General features: G+C 38.3%; 1 pseudogene; it reads left to right on the forward strand.

The window, feature by feature from the left end:
- LOC149154975 (alpha-dioxygenase PIOX-like) overlaps window positions 1-13,413 on the forward strand; it is an 81,191-nt pseudogene extending 67,778 nt beyond the window's left edge.
- The last annotated feature ends 339 nt before the right edge of the window (window positions 13,414-13,752 follow it).

Here is a 13,752-nt window from a genome sequence, read left to right on the forward strand (position 1 = left end):
ACACAACATGGCCCTCACAGACATGAATGTGTGGGACCCCAATGCCAAGCTAAGGGATCTGCAATTAATGGCCATGGCCTCATGGATGAACCATGAAGAATTGAGGGCAACAGAAATGAAGAGATTGATAATAAAAGAGCAGAATGAACCATTGATGATAAGATCTGAGCCATCAGATCCTATGGCACTCATCAGCACACACAACCTACTTGCCAATGACCCTCAGATTACCCCTAAATATCTAGCCAATCAGGCACAAGCCATTGCACATTTTGAAGATATGCAAAGGCTACTTGGGGATGATTGTGTGCATGCATGCATGAGAAGATGGAACACCCTACCCCACAACTTGCAGATTAGAGAATACCATTCCCCAATGAGGCTGAGGGAGGCATTGAAAAGAGTGCCAATGTATAAGCACTCTATGCAAAGGCTGAAGGTCAACTGGATTGGCCTCAAACTGAGTCCTCCACTCCTATTGAGGATGCTAAAAGGTAGAAGAGAAGAAGAAGAGAAGGAGCAGTGGAAGGACATAGACAGAACAATAGGGTTTTATGACCAACATGAGCAGACCACATCAGAAGCCTGGGATGCTAGGGAGGCCACTAGGGCCATAAAAGATGAGGAGATTGACTAAGTTGCTCAGAGGATGAGCAACACCTTCAGTAGGAGGTGATGATGAGCCTCATAAATCGGTAATTATATGGGCTCATTTTACCTCCTATCCTAGTCAAATCGACCATTCTCTCAGCTTATTGTATGATTTTCTGATTATATTTACGCTTATAGAGTGAGTTGAGTTAGTTATGATGCCATGTGGTCTAACATGTATTTAATGCAGATTATTGATGGATTTCGAGGTCAAAGTCAAGGATCTGGTGGTCAAATGACAGCAATAACTCAAAGTAGACAGACGATAGGAATTATAGGAGGGAATCCCCCTCATTTATTACTCCTCACTGATAATTCCCCTTCATTCAGCTCGGAGTACAACCAGCCGAATCATGCACTAGGAGGCAGCCGAGAAAGTGGAAGATGACTAATATTTATCTTGAGTTTTGGGAGCCAAGCCTCCCTGATTTTAAGGAAGCTTTTGGTAGCTTCAAATGTATAAGTAGAGAGGCCTAGGGCCTCACTAGGGTCGGCTTTTTTGCTTATGTAAACTCTGCTCAAATTTCGAGCTTATTTTTGTGTCACAGTTCTTGTAATCTTGTTACTTTTTTGATAGTAAAGATGGAATCCTTTTTGAGCTAGCACTGAGTTACCTCAGAGGGTTGAAGCTCTTAGGTTAGGGCCCAATCCAAGCAGCCAAGCTTCTCTTCAATTATATTTTTATGCTTTACTTCAGTTGTAGATTAGTTTGATGTTAGACATATTTATTTTATGGTTAAGAATAGGTTTCTTTTGATGATTTAGTAGTTTTCTTTCATTCGTGCTTTCTGTAGCAGGTTAAGCAGTGATCAGAAAAGATTCGAAAGGCTAGAAATAGTGCCTTGGCCTCTCTTCCTCCCTCTGGGACCATGATTTGAGGCAAAGACTCTCTTGTTTCCCCAAAAACAAAGATTTTCCTCATTCATAAGACTTCTAGTGTTTGCAGCTCTTTAGTACGTTAATAGTCTAGTTCTGCTTTGCTTCAAATCTCCTTCATCATGTTCATTTCCTAATTTGTAGTAGTCCTCTTTCATGCTTTCCTTTCCTACATCATTTCTCAGCATTTCCTTTCATAGATCATAGTTTAGATCATTTTAATGCAAAACACTGTTTTTCTAGAAGCACTCATTTCATTGCTTGCTTGATCTTCTTAGCTGACTGTCAGTTTCTATGTAGCAGATCTCTTCTAGTAGTAGGCCAGCTTACCAGCAATCACACCCTCCATCTGATCCATGCCCTATAGGTCTCCCAAACCTCACCTCAATTTTGCCCTAGATTCCTTCATTTTTCATAGAACTTCTTCCTCTCTCCTTGAGAAAATCTAATCATCTTTCTCTTTTCTGGTGATTCATGGTAGACCTTAGGTGCCCTAATAGCTCATTCCAACCTTCATCCACCTTTTTCACCCACTTTCACACCCTCAAAACAGCTGAAATTGCTCTCGGCCTCCTCTTGTAGGCCTCCTGCAGTTTCCTTGTTTTCCTCCTGTAGTTTTTCCTGTAGGCTCCCTTTTGAAGGCCAAGTGTGGAAAAAGCCTCTAGAAGGCCACCTAAGACCTCCTAAGACCCATCCACTCCATCCTACATCCTCCCAAGCTCCAAAACCACCCTCCAACGCCACTTGTTCGCTGGCACACTCACACACAATAAATTAGATGCATGATTAAATTTACATAAAAACCCAAAAATATGTTTTTTTCTTATTTAATTCCAGAAATAACATGGTTAGATATTGTTTACTTCCTTGAGTAGGTAATGGCATTTCTTTCATGGTTTTCATACTATGTTTGGCAAAAGTAGAATTAGCTTGTTAATTAGGGACTAGGTCTTGCTTTACATTCCAGTCTTTTTCCTTTTTGCAATTAGAATAGCTTATGTAGAGTAATCTTTCTTTCTTTCATCACACATAGAGCTTCGTTTGAAATCTATAGAAGTTGACTTGAGCTCCTAGTGATCTCGCGCCGACTGACCAAGTGACATCCTGCAGTGAGAATTAGTACTTGTGCATATAGCACCAACACTTCCAAGTTTGTTATGAACTACCGGGTTGATAAAAGTAAAGTTGGCATCCCAGGAGTTGCAACATTCTTGCTGCAATACAGGCACTCACCACCTTTGCCTTCTTCCGCTTTTCCTAGTGAAAGTATTGGTACTAGTAACCAGGTGGCTAAGAAGAAGAAGAAAGGGAAGAAGAAGAAGAAGCAAATTCAGCAGAGGGGCAACCAGGAAACCATTGTTTTGAATGCAACATCTGATGAAAAATCATTCGTCAAGCCTCACAAAGTTTGATATCCATGAAAACTTTGTACGAGATACCATCTTCTTCGAAATTGTTCTGATATTCCTCAAATCTTAGAAGAATGGTCTTCTCATTCACATCATCCTGTGCCATCAACTTCTAAAGATCATGCTAGTGACACACCATCAACTAGTGGTAGTAAAGTTCATGGAAATAAGGGTAAAGTTAAGTTTCCCTGTAGGTTATGTGAAGGGAATCACCCCATTCACCTTTGTCCCTATTTGGATGAAGTCAAAAAAGTGTTGGATAACTGTCCTGCTTCTTCGCAACGACTTCCATCTGGTTACAAGAGACTCTCCCTTAATCCTTCACTAATTGATGAATTGACTGACTCAAATCAACCGTTGGTCAAACCCACTCTCTCTGAAAGTGAATCCTATGAGTCTATACCTGACCCAAATCAAAGGGTCGAGGTAACAGTTGATCTGATTTCACCTTCAGTTAATCATACCTTTCCTGAAGAGAGTGAATACAATACCACTCAGGTCCTTTTTGTTTCTTCAGATTTGAATGAGCTTGGAGGAAACCCTCCTGTTCCATCAAGACAGGAGGAAAATCCTTCCATTCTAGTAACTGAAGGGGATAATTCTCCTATTCTTATGGTAACCCCTTCAAGTAGTCTGGTCACTTCCTTTGATTAGATCGACTAGCAGGATTCCATCTTCCTTCTTATGTGCCTTTCTAGATCATAGTATAGGTTTGTAATATGATAATATCTTGCACTATTATAGATGAAGGTGCATCTATGAGTATCCTTTCCTCAACTGCTTGGCAAGCACTCGGTTCGGCGTCGCTTGTGCTTGTTACCCAGAATCTGTTGGTTTTTAACAGAGGAACCATTTAACTATTAGGGATCTACCCTCAATTACCTATTACTTTGGGAGGAAAAATCATTTATTTGAATGGGATGGTAGTCCCAGTCTCTTTAGATTACAATTTACTTCTTGGGAGTGACTATGTTTATGACATGGGAGCTATTGTTTCAACACTCTTTCGAGTGATTTGTTTCCCGCATGAAGGCAGAATTGTCACTATTGACCAGCTTTCATTTCCTGATCCAAATATGGCTTCTAGTCAACCATCTTCCCTAAGTGGTCCTTTTGTACCAATGGTATCATCCCCACCATGGGTTAATTATGTGGCAACCTGTTCCATGCCTACATCAACTGATGATCAATTCAGTGATGTTGTACATTATGTACTGGGGGCATTAGAACCAGATCTCTCCTTCCAGAGCATTGTTCTCCCATCTAATGAGAACCTCTTGGAAGTCATGACCTCGTATGGGTCGTGACAAAGGTTTTAAGGATAGTTCATTGTGTTGTGTCAACCTCATTAAAAAAATGAAACCAAGGAATATGAAGATAGTTCTTTTACTATGTCAACCTCATTAAAAAATGAAACAACTCCCATGAGGAAATTTTCTTGTCCTGTGTCAACCTCGTCAAAAAATGAAACCAAGGATATGAGGATAGTTCCTTGTCTTGTGTCAACCTCGTTAAAAAATGAAATCAAGGATATGAGGAGAGTTCTTTTACTGTGTCAACCTCATTAAAAAAAGAAACAAGTCTATGAGCATAGTTCCTTGTCTTGTGTCAAGCTCGTTAAAAAATGAAACAAGGAGTATGAGCATAGTTCCTTGTCTTGTCTCAAGCTCGTTAAAAAATGAAACAAGGAAGTTGAGAAGAGTTCCTTGACTTGTGTCAAGCTCATAAGAAATGAAATAAGGTCCCCTCGAGCAAAGTTCCAATTCGAGTCTTTGATTAGATCTCATAAAATCCCAGTGGAGTCTTTAACTTGATCTCATAAACGAACCTTCATTCCATCCACCTGATAGCCACAAGTAGTCTACTTAGGTGACTGTAATGAAGCTTGGGGGAATGCACCTAGTGGCAAAGTTAAGTTTCCCTGTAGGTTATGTGAAGGGAATCACCCCATTCACCATTGTCCCTATCTAGACGAAGCCAAAAACGTGTTGGATAACCGTCCTTCTTCACTGCAGCGACTTCCATCTGGTTACAAGAGACTCTCCCTTTTATCATGTTGGGGGCGTGTAAACCAATCTCAAACATAGTTCTTCGTTTCAAGCTTGTGTAAAAATGAAATTGAATTCAAGCATGGTTCTCCGTTTCAAGCTTGTGTAAAAATGAAACTGAATCCAAGCATAGTTTGTAGTTTCAAGCTTGTGTAAACATGAAACTGAATCCAAGCATAGTTTTCCATGGTTCAAGCTTGTGTAAAAATGAACCCATCTCCATTTTAACCCTCGTGATTGTCATTCTATCAGCCTCTTCCATCAGATGAGCCTTGGTTTTTCTCCTTCCATCGTCACTATCTGCATGGCCGATCATACGCTTTCACTTTGTTGTTTTACTCTTTTTAAGGAACAGTTGCAATGAGTGGTCATATTAGCCAGCCTATTCACTTAAATCGGCATGTTTTGAGAAGTTCCAACATCACTGGAACCAGTTGCTACCCTAGACACAACTTGTTACTCAAAATGGAATCGTCTTTAAGCTCTTTTCAGACTCTCAAAATATGAAAATTTTGTCGAGCGCTTGTCCTTTTCAGCTCATTAACAGATTGGAAACAATATCTCTCTTGTATTATTTTACGCTTTTTCTAGATTGAGAGATTAATTTACGAAAAAGAACTTGTGAATTTTTATTTTTGTCTATTTTCAAACTCTCTAAACATGAAAAGGACTGAGTTATCTATGTCGTTAAACTCGTTAAAACATCAAATAGCGACAAACTTGTCCATCTAGACAAGACCGATTTTCACCTTCGCTAGACTCGTTAAAACATCAAATAGCGATGGAATCACCCGAAGGGTGGAATTATACAACAAGAATATTTTATCCTCCTCTAGATTGATAAAAAATAAGGAGGTACTGGTTAGCAATGACTGGGGAAAATGGAAAAAGGGGAAAACCACTTTATGGTAGTTGGTCGCTCTTGAACATGACACTTTCACTCCATCATCGTGACTATCTGGGTTAGTTTATTAGCTTGATGGTTATCAAACTGTTAGTATATCATACCATCCATCACTTTTTTTTGGGTTAATGGTACCAATTCATTTCAGTGTCGCCGATATGCTCAAGAGAAGTCATTCAGTCAAAATTCATCCTTTACGATACCATACACCTTCATTTTTATGACCTCCATTCCTGAACCTTGTGTCATCAGTCAAATTCTATCTCTAAAATCACTACACTCATTTTGTGTCGTTGATGTGGGATACATCAAGGCCCTCCTATGATGAGTCGCTTCTTGTCGACATCAGCACATTATCCAAGAAGTTGACTTAGAAACACTCTTCTAGTACCTTTAGGCTTGCATGCATCAATGGAAAGTTTCTCACTTCCGAAGATAGGTTAAAATCAATGGCCTTCGACCGAAAGAATTTGTATGGTGTTCGACATTAAATCATCCATTCACACCATGCAGAATGTACTGCAGTACCTTGAGGGTCATTATCATTATTGGTGATTTTTCTCGCATCTGTTAACAACTTACATCATTGGTTGGTAATTAGATGGTGTCTTCCCATGTTCGACTTCAGATCACATATTCACATGGTTAGACTCGTACTTGAGCAAATGATTGAATGAGATAGAAGAACCCTGATCTAGTTTCATCCATTCAGGCTGCAATTTCAGGAGCACTAAATCATATGTACAATGGCTTTACATTGATAGTCAATCCGATCATGGGTCTATATCTGTAGACGATGGTTTATGTACCTATAATGAAAGTTTATAAGTTGAGTATGGGTATGCCTTCCCTCATAAATTCATGCAAAATCAAATATCATGATATGTGTATTGTAATTGATGCAGGTCACTTTCCACTTCGATACCTCCTCATCACATCGTAGAGCATTTCATTCAACATTGGAATTTTTCTGACTTCACACTTTAAGGGGCAATTGTTACAAATCCATTTGGGCACATCAATCCCATCGTCCAGATCAATGTTTTAGGTCTCATCAAACCCCAATTTCAGTTGCTACATGCCCTAAACAATTCACCCCTTTGAATGCATCCTTCCCAGACAATTTCATGACTTGAAGGCATCCAGAAACAACCTCTAGAGGGACCAACGCAGGTAAGCGCTTGTAAAGGTGCGCTGTAGAGCAGTTGAATCCACTGCCAGAGTGCTCTGCAGAGCACTTAGGCTTCCTTTCACCTGCACTGGGTGAGAATGAGCGAAATTCACATAGGGTTTGGGGAATATTCTTATCCTTTGGATTCATCTAGAAGGTTCCCTCACTTATCAACTCCTATGAGCTTGAAAATGGATGAGGAATGAGTTAGGGTGCATCCTATCCTCTCATCCCTTCCTCCATGGAACTAATTATAAGTATGGAAGGCCATTCAATAACACCATTTATGACAAAACCGCCTTCATATTCCTATAAATTGACCACTCATCTATGTGATCAGGGGCTCGATTATGTTGAATTGTAAGGAGATAATGCTGCTATGAGATTTGGCTTTGGAGAAAGTATTGTAATGCTACAAGTTTTTCATGATTTTGATGTGATGTGGATGGGATCCAAGCTGAAGGAATGGATTTGAATCAGACACCAATGGTTGTAGTTCCTTCTTCTATCTAATAAAGTGTTTGAACCTTTCTCCCATATGTTTGTATTGTTTCATAATGCTTATATGTGTGAATTTTATCTAATTCCTTTGATCGATTATTTGTTTTCTATTGTGATTATAGGTACTTCTCAAGCGTATTAAGAATGGGAAGGAGCGACAGGATCGATACAAGGGAGACGAGAGGAAAGAAGAACTACAAGTAGGTCTTCTCATCTTATCTATTGCTTATAGGAAAAGTCTAAAACACTTTAAACTGTTGTTCTAGATACAACTACTTATCTAGGGAATTCGTATTTATCCATAGATACCAAATTCTCCAAAACACACATTTTCAAGGTGGGTTTTATTATTCATTTTGACTTCAATGTTATTTAAAATTAGAAAACACAAATGGGTACAAACTTTTAGAAATGATTGGAAATCATATCATTGTATATAAAATTTAATTTAAAATTAACATAAAATGATATAATTTCACAAAGAATGGAAGTGTCAACAATGATAATCATAAAAAAAATGTATTGCATAATATATTTCACATTACAAAAAAATACCATGTCATAAATTTATTTAAAAATAATTAATATATAAGTTAAATATATATACATTTATAAATAGAAAAACATGCAATAAAATTCTTAATTATGGAGATATATTCCCACTTTATCATGAAGCTTTTTAATGTTTAAATAAATTTTGCTACAATTTAGTGGTTTATTAATAGTGCATGCCCAAAAAACCATAGCTCATTTTTTAATAACTATTAATTTGTGTATATTACTATAAATATTCTAAAATATTCCATGAAAATTAAATCCTATCACTTATCTAATAATTATTAATTAAATTAAAATTCAAAAAATTCAAAATAAACACTATCAAACTTAATAATATCCATCATAACATCATTTCCCATTAAAAAAAATTACAACGTTTAGTGGCTCTAATCATAGGGCGGACTTGGGTATTGGTCTCACGTCACTCTAGACGACATTGTGGACGTTGTCAACAAGTTAACTGATGGAAAATAAGAACATCATGCCTTCTCCTCCTCATATTGGCTTCCACGCTAACTGCAAATTTGTTTTGTTGCAGAGAGAGTCATACACAAATTCGGGTGTATTTGCAATCTTGTGACCAATGTAGCAGAGAAATTCTACAAGGAGAACAAAGAAGAACTAAAGGTTGACTAATTGAAAAGAAATTTCATAAGGTTTAGCATCCAAATCATGTAGAGATGATGAAATATATTGTAGCTTACAGATTTGTCTAGAATGTTATTAAAATTTGACAGATACGCCTTCGCCCAATGTGAAATCTGCCAGTGTCATAGGGGGCTCTGCGTTGTCGCTGTTGCACTGGAGCAACCCCCCGCAGGGGCCTGTGGCACATTTCCCTCTTTCGTTCTTGTCGAATGTGTATAATGTGCATCCCCACACGTGGTTTGACCATCCACTAGGAGATTCAACTATCATACTCTGCCCGGGCCTCACCTCGAAACTTGTGCTTGATAGCTCCTATGTGCCCACGCCCGCCTAGATTCTCGGCCATACCGTGTACTCACAACTGTTTATTAGTGTAAACGATGACGCCCACGCCCCTGCCACATTCAATAACTACATCACCTCAAAATTACGTTACTCATATTTCTAAACAACAACTTAAGTTACTAGAGGAACAAGGTTACAAACATTTAAGAAGGTAGTTTAGTTTAATTGGTTGTTTGATGTAAATAAACAAATAATCTACTATCAATCCCCAACAATTCCATAAAACAACAAATGCAATACCAAATAGAAATATAATTGCAACATATTGCATTTACATTGTTTACTTACTTCCAATATTATTGCATTTTGCATATTTGTCTACTTACTTCTTCTTTTTCATCTCATATGGAAGGCGCCTCTTATGGCCAATGCTTACTTTCTGGGATATCTGGTTGCACTCACTTTTTTAAACAGAATGTCCACCCACCCACCCAACTCAATTCAAACTCATACTGGACCCCTAAAACTTAGGGATAACATACATATGACTTAAGAAAGACTTCCAACTTGAAATTCCTAAGCTAATTAAGTTAATTAAACTTAATTAACTATTTACAAGTTGTTATGAAAATATAATTCGATTTTAATTTTCTGTTTAATTCAAGGACAAATTAAACTGGAATTTCTTGTTGTCATTTCTCAACAATTGTGTTGCATGAGTGGGCCTAGGAAACTTGTTGGTGAATGGAAGGATATACAATAAAGCCAAGAGGTGGTTTGATCTTTGTTGTGCCTAGTAATCGCGGGTTTTAGATATAAGATAATGCATGGAGAGTAGGCCTCAGTTTAGGGCATAGTAATCCGGGTTTGGATTGCGATAAAGCCTAAGATATTGCGATAAAGCGGTAAAATTCCTCACGGTGTAGGTGGTGAAATATGGTGGCTTCCATGCTTGTTTTTGCCTAGTGATCTGGTGGAGATCATGGTAAAGCTTGTTATTACATGTTCATTGTGTTGCCTAGTGATACGGGATGGATTAGAGTAAAGCCTGGTTTCTATTGATGAGAGTGAGGAGGTTTAGCCTCGGTATGCCCTGGTTGGTTCTTTTGGTTTGAGTCTCACATTCATGCTTGGAATATGGTACGAGGGTGAATGGCTAAAGAGAGATTTGGCTCATCCATTCTATGGTCAGGTGGAGTGTGGTAGTCCCATCCCAGGTTTGGATTTTGGGTCATTAAGGAAAGGTTATTTATCTTTGTATTTCTATGAGTATTATATTGGTTTATATGTGGATCATATGGTTGTGATTTCATTAGTATTTTTGCTACTATTATGTTGGTTATATATGTATTTTATGACAGTGCCTATTTATGGCTCTCATCAACTTTTTACTTGTAAATGAATGGAAAATGTATCTATGACCTAATAGATGATAAGACAACAATTGATAAGAGGGAATAATGTTTCTTAGCGATTCTCAGATAAGTATGAGATCCCTATGCTTAAATATGTTGTTTACACATGTAGATTACATATTTGTGATATGTTTGACGAAATGCCTGTCATGGCTAGTAGGGGTATGGTTAAGAGCTTGTTCAACGATTTGATTTTGCATCATTGTTTCCTTGTATTTTATTGTTATGAATATGACATTCAATTCTGTGTGGTGAACTAGGCTCTGGGCCTGAAAAAGTGTCTTAAATCCGAGGGACGTTGGCACATAACTAGAAAAAATAGTCCCTGGACGATGGCATGCCTATAGCATGAGAGCATCCAAATCCCCCTGGACACTGGCCAACCTATAGAAAGAGAGCATCTAGAGGTCAAGTGATCAAAAACTTCAATGGGACCCAAGGGCTAGCTTCCTGAAGTGTTGGGATTGTTCTCAGGGGTCTTGTAGCTGATGTGGAAGGTTTGTATGTTGTGTTTCCGTCGATTCCACTTCCTTAAGGTCACCTAGGAGTTTGAATCATATCATATTAGAATCTTGTCACATGTTTACCTCGGTTGGCCGGTTACTTGGGTAGATGTGGGAGGAGGGTGTTAAATTTCATAAGGAACTTAGAGAAAAGTAATTTTTATAGCAAGATTTTTTTTTCTACCTTTAGATTGAACAAAAAATTTGGATCGGTTCATTGGATATCATTGCTAGGGATGTGGGGCACCTATTTAAATATGTATTTATTACAAGATATCTATATTTCCACATAAAGAACTCAGGTAACATCATCAAATAACTCTTAAAAAGAGGTTTCTTAAGCATAAAACTAGGATAGTGATGTATTTAAGTCAACGACATTTCTCTTGTATCTTGCATGGGTGAATAAGTTTTACAAGATATTTAATATCTTTCCTCCACACTTTTGCAATGAACTAACTCTCAAAAAATAACTTCTTTACTAATTCCTCTTTTCATTTGCATATTTATCAAAGTGAAGGTCCATGGAATCCTTGTTTATGTAGATTGTCATGAGTAAAGATTTTGTTGTGAGAAAAAATCCAAATGGAGATATGAATATGTGGGAGTCAATATCTCCATTCAACTAATTTGTAAATGAGGGAATGGCGTGATAGGTTTTGGTTAGCTAAATATTTCAAATATTCAATGCTCATAAATAGATTTCCCCCTTGGGGGGGTGGGGGGCATCCTCTTCAATATTTGGCTCATTTATTTAAGGGAGATGCACCCTTTAGTTGAGATAGATGCTAGATCATATTATTGCATAACTCGTTAGGAGGATTTAAATACTCGCATCTAGTCCATTTCCAACCTGAAATTCAATAGAGTTGTCCCATTATTTATTTATTTTATGTGTGGTTCACGGACATTAGAGATCACTGGACGTTACATCCACAGAAACTACCCAAGCATATCCACCCAAAGGGATCACTTCCCACCAACTCATTAGTAGATCCTAACCCCAAGAACATTGAGGCGAATTGACCACATGATGTTCCATTACTGAGGTGCTTTAATTATGGGAATTCAACCAATTGAGTAACCCTTGGGGCTATTAGAGTTTTCCCATTCAGAAAGATCAAAGAGAAATTTGATACCTTGATTTAATATCTATACTCTTATATGTTGAAGGAAAATCCCTAAAGAAAGGGATGGAAACCCATTATATTGTCTTCCCATACTTTGGTTTGTTTCATGATACCTAGAATCCATTTGAGATGCTTTTGGGTGGAGATGTGAATGCTTTATGGAGATACTAAAAAGGGAATCCAAAGATCATTGGCACTTGATCATCCGAGATTCTAATATGTTTTTCTCTAAAGTATCTACACTAGAGAACTTCTTCCCACTATTTATATTTTACTTGTCACATATCTCCATAAAGAGCTTGGCTCCCTTTGCTTGATTACACAATATATGATCTATTATTTCCAAATAACATCTATTTAAGGGACCATGAACTTCTTCCCACTATTTATATTTTACTTGTCACATATCTCCATAAAGAGCTTGACTCCCTTTGCTTGATTAGACAATATAGGATCTATTATTTCCAAATAACATCTATTTAAGGGACCATGAACTATTTTATAGTTGACTAGATGGAATTTATTTTTCTTTTCTTCCTTGCCACGTGAATATTTTAATCTCTAAATTCTTAAAGATTCTGTGAACTACATTGAGGTTATAGCAGCTCAATTGAGAAAAATGACTAGAGTGGACATGATGATAAATTTTACAATGATAGTCCAATCTACTAGATTGTGCCACTAAGTTCCCCAATAGATCATCTTAATCTTAAAATTTTGAAGCATGGGACTAATATGAGATTCTTGGATGGGTGAGCACTATAGAGATGCCCAAATATGAATGTCTTCCAATGACCTTGACCTAGGAATACCATCTCTCTTACAATATTGTGGAGGGTAAACTTGAAGCTATTCTAATTAGATATGTCGCTTTTGTTGTTATTTATTTTCTTTGTCGAGGCCTCTAATTATGATCTAATGTTAATTTGAATCTTTGCGCTATTTTCGCCAAGGCTTCATCGAGGAAGAGAAAATCATCTATGAGTTGAGAGTGGTTCATCATTTTTTTTCGTGTAACGATTTCCACTATAGGGAGAATTTCCCTTTCTATGTCTTCTTCAATCCTTATACCAACCAATTTTTCCATTAACATGTTGCGAGTACACTGTATGGCCGGGATTCCAGGCGGGCGCGGGCACAGAGGAATCCAGCATGGGTTCTGAGGTGAGGCCCGGGCAGAGTATGACAGTTGAAGCTCCTCGTGGATGGTCGGGCCGTGTGTGGAGAGGCACGTTGTGCACATTCAATGAGGACGGAAGATGGAAATGTGCCACCGGCAATTGCGGGGGGGTCGCTCCTGTGCAATGGCAATAGCGCGGAGCCTCCTGCGACGCTGGTGGAATTGCATTGAGCTAAGGAGCTGACAATATGAGGCTGATGATCACATTTGTAAGTTTATGCCGGGGTGGCGGAGGGTCGCTCCTCTGCAATGTCAACAACGCGGAGCCCCCCGCGTCCCTGGTGGAATTCACATTGGGCGGAGGAGCTGCCGATATGAGGCAGAGGATCACATTTGTAAGTTTATGCATGTGGGAGGTGGCTTTGTTATGAATTGTGAATGACTCCGTTCTAGGTTTCGACTACTCTGGTCTCAGCCCTCTATATAAAGGCCTCCATTGTTCTTTCTTCCAGCACAGAGAGCATTTCCGTCCT

Source organism: Pinus tabuliformis, chromosome 9 (genome assembly GCF_031772625.1).
Source record: "Pinus tabuliformis cultivar Carrire ecotype Pingquan chromosome 9, CPIR1, whole genome shotgun sequence".
Lineage (NCBI taxonomy): Eukaryota > Viridiplantae > Streptophyta > Pinopsida > Pinales > Pinaceae > Pinus > Pinus tabuliformis.